General features: G+C 41.6%; 1 pseudogene; it reads left to right on the plus strand.

Moving 5' to 3' along the window:
• The first annotated feature begins 4,012 nt into the window (after nucleotides 1-4,012).
• Nucleotides 4,013-4,623, plus strand: LOC118857624 (annotated as a pseudogene).
• Nucleotides 4,624-5,909: the final 1,286 nt, after the last annotated feature.

Consider the following 5,909-nt stretch of genomic DNA (forward strand, 5'->3'; position numbering starts at 1 on the left):
ATGAGATATTTCAAATTGTCTTCCATTTTTTTCATTCCTTTGGTTCTGTTTGATAATATCTTGATTTCTTATAAAGTCACTAGCTTCCACTTGCTGCAATCTAATTTTTAAGTGGTCTTTTGGACCTTCTTTTCCATTTGGCTAATTCTACCTTTCAAGTCTGAGTCTGAGTCTGCATCCTTTCTTGCTGTCTGGCCATGTTCCCAGCCAACTACTTGACCTTTGAGCTTTTTGTCAGGGTATGACTGCTTGTAGAGTAGAGAGTGCTTTGTCTCAAGCTTTAGGAGCTGCACTGCTGTTTTCCGAGCTACTTCTACTCCACTGTTACCGCAAGGTCTGCCTCAGCAGCGCTCCTCCTCCCCAAGAACTGCCAACCAGGTTTGCAACCCAGATCCAAGCAGGAGAAAGCAAGCCCTGCACTTTTGCTCTGTTCTGCAGCTTGATTTCTCCCAACGTGTGAGCCAGGGACTCTGGAAGCTGCTGATTCTGGAGCTCTGGAAGTAGCCGCAGGAGTTTCTTGCACAATACCACCTCTGCCACCCCCAGGGCTAGGGCCAGACCACTTTCTAACTCAATCTAGCAGTTTTCCCACTAACCTGCTCTGTGGCCTTTGGTGTTTATGGGTTGAGAAGTCTGGTAACTGCCACAGCTCAGTGATTCATGGCCCTAAGGCCTGCTCCAGGCCAACTCCTGGTCTGGTCTGTCCTGCTGCGGTGCTCCACTTCCAGCACTGGATGATAGGCCCTTCCCAGCAACCATCCAGGCCATCCTGGGCTGGAGACCTGCTTCCCTCTGCTATTTTGTGGGTTCCGTAGCTCTAGAATTTGTTCAGAGCCATTTTTTACAGGTGTTTGGAGGGATTTGGGGGAGAGATTAAGCAAATCCCTGCTTTCCAGCCACCATCTTGGCTCCCCCCCACCCCATCCCCACTCCAACTTTTTAACTGACTATCTTAAGATGTCATCCTGGGCTAGCTGATCATCCTTACCTTCTTTAAATATGACAACTGTGAGAGGAAATTCCCACCTACTTTTCCTAACCTGGGTCTCTATAGGATTAGACTGGGAGAATATATCTTTGAGTAGGGTCTGACTCCTTGTGAGTTCAAATCCATTCCTTTCTGAATAGTTCTCACTTCTACAAATTGCTTCAGAACTGAGATGCAAGCTTTGAGGTCTCTCTTTTTATTTTAGCCCTTTAGGGATCTCTAGCCATGTGCCATGGGCCCCAAATGCTCAGTTGGGGGTGGTAGTGGTGGTGGTAAGTCTGGTTTAGTGGAAAAAAACACACTACAACTGCGTACAATACTCCAACCTCATCCCTATCCACGAGTCACTTGCATGCCCATATACTTTAGCAGCTAGGTGGGGCAGTGGATAAAATGTCTGGCCAGCAATCAGAAAGACTCATCTTCTTGAGTGCAAATCTGGGCTCAGACACTTACTAGCTGTGTGACTCTGGGCAAGTCATTTGACCTTGTTTGCCTCAGTTTCTTCATCTGTAAAAAGAGCTGGAGAAGAAAATGTCAAACCACTCCAGTATCTTTGCCAAGAAAAATCCCTGAATGGGGTCACAAAGAGCTGGGACATGACTGAAAAATGATTGAACTACTGAATAGTTTGGCAAGATTGCAACGTAATTCTCAAGACTATATTGAATGGAAGGAAAAACGAAATCTATACGAAATCTAATTGGGGTTCCATCCTGAAAAGGAATGGGTAGTGGTGGGGTATAGGAAAGCCAGCATTCTCCTGCCTCTTTCTGCCCAAGGCAGGGCTGTGTAGAAGAAACACAAGTGGGTATAACCCTCTCTGGAAATGACCACTAGTGAAAGCTGAGGCAATCAATCCAATTTCGCTTAAATCAAATTAGAAAACACTTATCAAGTGCCCATTATGTACAAAGCACTTTGGCATACAAAGATGGAAACCAAGATTGGCTTTGATGTCAAGGAACTTGCAATTTAATGGGAGGGAAAACACACTCTGTTAGGGAGAGTGAAATAAAGAAGAAAGAGAGGCAGCATGATGTAGGACACTGGACTCAAAGTCAGGAAGATCTGAGTTCAAGTCTGCCTTCAGACACCACTGGCTATGTGATCCTGGGCAAATCACTAAACCTTTCTGTTCTCAGTTGCCCATCTATAAAATGACTAGTTGGATTCAATAGCCTCTAAGTTCTAAATCTAAATCATATCTAAATCTCTCATTTTAGGATCTAAAGGAGAGGACCAGAAAAAACATCCAGGATATGGTAGGTACTTAATAAATGTCTATTACTTGGCTCTTCTCAGCAATACAAGGTTCTATGTCAATTCCAAAAGACTCATGATGGAAAACACTAACCACATACAGAGAAAGAACTATGGAGTCTGAACGCAGATTGCACCATACTATTTGCTCTCTTTCTCTCTTTTTTTGGTTTCTTTTTTTTTCTCATGGTTCATTCCATTGGTTCTACTTCTTCACAACATGACTAATGCAAAAATATGTTTAATATGAATGTATTTGCAGAGCCTATATCAGATTGCATGCATCTTGGGGAAGGGGAGGGAGGCAGAGAAAATTAAAAACTCAAAAGCTTATGGAAGTGAATGTTGAAAACTAAAAATAAATAAATTAATAAAAAAAAATGTCTATTGACTCACTGACTGGCTGAGGTTCCTGGAAGAAATGACCAATCAAAACAACCACAGTCGGGGAGGGATCTTCCATTGTGAGACATCTGTTAGAGCACGGTGGCAAAGGCAGCTTTCAGGGTGAGGGTGAGCACGAGAACACCTTGTTTCTTGTTGTCCTGCAACAGTGCTTTGGATACCCAAGGGTCCCCCATTACAATTGCAACACCTCAGCAAAGTTATCTTTATCCAAATAGCTAAGATTACTTGACTGCTGTCTTCAGCACAACTTCTCCTCTTGCCTACATTGAAAGGGTTCCATGTGCATAGCAGCGTCTATCAGTAGCTTCTAAAAGTTTCTACCAAATTCCTTCAGCTCTCTTATTACTCTGTAATGGGAACCATCTTCCTCAGGGGTATAGATGATTTGCACATAATCCCTCAAAGCAGGGAGTCGGGGAAGAAATCCATTTTATTTTATGAGGATGATGATGGCTGTCCATATTACCTTAAGCTTCCCAATCAATTCTCTCCAGGAGAGATGGGAGGATTTTAGGGTTTAAAATGAAAAGAGACCTAGGAGATTATCTTGTCCATTTGTTTTATAGATGAGGGAACTGAGACCCAGAACAGTGAAGCTATCTGCCCAGGGCCATGTACATAGTAAGTAACAGACCTATGATTACAAATCCAGGATTCTTCCTATACTCACTCTCCCAAAGGATGACTAAACAAGCAACAGGAATATTTCTGATTTCCACATGAAAAAAGTAGTAATGAACTTTTGGTGGAAGGAGGTTAAGTTGTAGATCTTCCTTTATATTTCAATTTTGAACCAATGGCAACAGTCTCACCTCTTTCATTTCTCTCTTTACTTGGTTTGATTAAAGAGTTAAAATATGTGTGTATCCCTTTCCAGAATCTTATTGAAGACTTAATGTGTATGTATATATACATACATCCCTTTCTAGAATTTTAATTAAAAAGTATATGTGTGTGCATGCACATGTGTGCGTATACATATCTATACCTGCATCTGTCTATCTTTATCTCTCCATGATTTTGAACTTAAATTAGGGATTGGTTTATTCATTTCTACTCAATATTCATATCTGATGATAGATTAAGTTCTTTTGCACCAACATGAATTTCCAACAAGGAAAGAAGGTGTTTGGTAATTGAGACTTAAAAAAAAGTACAATAAAAATGTTACATTATCTTTTTTTTTTAAACATCACAAAATAATTACACAAAACAGTTATAGTAAATTTGTTAGGGGAAAATGGGGAAAAGAAATAAAATTGTAGCAGAGGAAAAGTGGATATTTCATAAGCATGTTCCATTTTTGATGGAGTGAGGTATACTCATCAAGCATTTATTAAACACTTGCTAAAGATGCACATTTGGAGTGAGTTCACTGATCTGCTTTTTCACTGGAACTTCCAATGTGCCTTGGCTAGCCTTTCCCTGGTTTCCTAGCTTCTCATATGTCACCTGATGGGCATGAATCCGGTACTGCAATGCCAGGTGAAAGAGCTGGCTTCTTTGCCACAGCTGAAGAATACAGAAATCCTAGACTACTAGGAGAACAGAGCCATACTGAGCCAAGATAATTGAAAAGAGTGCTACTTCATGAGAATTCTTTCCTTGAGCAGTTTGTAACCGAGAGTCTGCCAGAGACATGCAGTGTTGGGAATGGAAGGCCCTTTGCTACGAAGCTACATCATCTCTATATATCCATCACTAAACAAGAATTCCAGGCAAGTCAGAAACGATGAGGTTCTGGAGATCCCCAGGCCTCATGCAGGACTTCTTCCTGTGAAACTGATGGCAGACTATCCAACAAGCATCAATCCTTCTCTGCCCCATCCCTGTATGGGCTTGAGACCTTGAAAATGGATCCTTCGATTCCAATACAGAGACCTAAGCAGTCCAAAGTAAAGAGAAAGAAACCAACGGGACTCTTCAGCTCAACTGAGCTCACCTACCAAGGTTTCAGCTGCTAAGGATGACTCTAGAGAGGAAATTCTGGCGGTATTACTTTGAAAAGACCTTCTAGAGCAAAATCTCAGACCTTGGATCAAGTCAGACGAGAATAGAGCCATGGATTGGGGTCCCACTGTAAAGTTTGTGTTAGCAGGCCATGGAGTGGACACTTTTACAGTTGTTAGTTCAAATATACTGACTGTTGTTCTATGTGTCCTGACCTAAGCTTGAACTTGGGGAAATACTGAACCCCTTTCCCTGTGAAGGCTCCTTTGCCCCTAGAATCCTCTTCTAGATTTTGTATGTCTACGTTTGTGGTGGGTTTATTAGAAAAACAATAAAACTAAAAATTTCTAATGTCTATGTGCCATCTTACAAGAGTATTAACCTACATCTGTATTGATATCAAACTCCACTGGTAAGTCTCTACGTCTCCCAGAGGGCTTAGAGTTACTTCCATAGTCTGAGTGGAATTAAAACAAACAGACAAACAAAAAAATACCAGAAGATAAAAGGCAGAAAGCAAAGAGTCCCTGCCCTTAAGGAATCTGTATTCTACTGGGGGAAACAGCAGGCACACGAATAAGTAAATTAAATAACTCTATGTGAGTATGTATATACATATACATGCAGGCACGTATGCACACACATACACACACACACACACACACACACAAAGAAAATACAAATTAATATGGGGGTAGCACTAACATTGGAGAAGGAAACCAGAAACCACTGCAGTATCTTTATCAAGAAAACCCCATGGACAGCACTGGTAGGCTGTGTTCTACTGGGTCACGACGAACTGGACGTGACTGAACCACTGAACAACAACAATAACAGGGCACTAACAAATGGAGAGATCAGCATGCCTCTTGGAGGAGCTGGCCTTGGATTAGACCCTTGAAGTTGGTTAGGTATTATAAGAAAAGGAGGCAAAGATGGATTAATGGATTTAGCTACATTTAGTAGATTGGCTCTTATACTCTGAAACATTCTTGCACATTACAACCTTGATCTTAACTCTGCCCGCAACACAAGTGTTCATTCTATCTTCCAACCCTGGGATTACCAAGGAGTTCCACTGTATTAGTTTTGGCCAGGGTGCTGGCATGTAAAACTTGCATGTTGTGTAATGAATTACGTCACCATTGCCATGCCAAACCCTGTATCTCATTTCTTAGGGTCCTTTTGGTTTTCTCTTAGGGTGAACAACGTGCTCTGTGTTCTGATTCCATCTCATAAAGAAATGACCTGTTTCCACAGACTGGGACCCAACACACAAATGTTTATTTGTAAGGCAGGC

The sequence above is a fragment of the Trichosurus vulpecula genome, chromosome 7, assembly GCF_011100635.1.
Source record: "Trichosurus vulpecula isolate mTriVul1 chromosome 7, mTriVul1.pri, whole genome shotgun sequence".
In the NCBI taxonomy this organism is placed as follows: Eukaryota; Metazoa; Chordata; class Mammalia; order Diprotodontia; family Phalangeridae; genus Trichosurus; species Trichosurus vulpecula.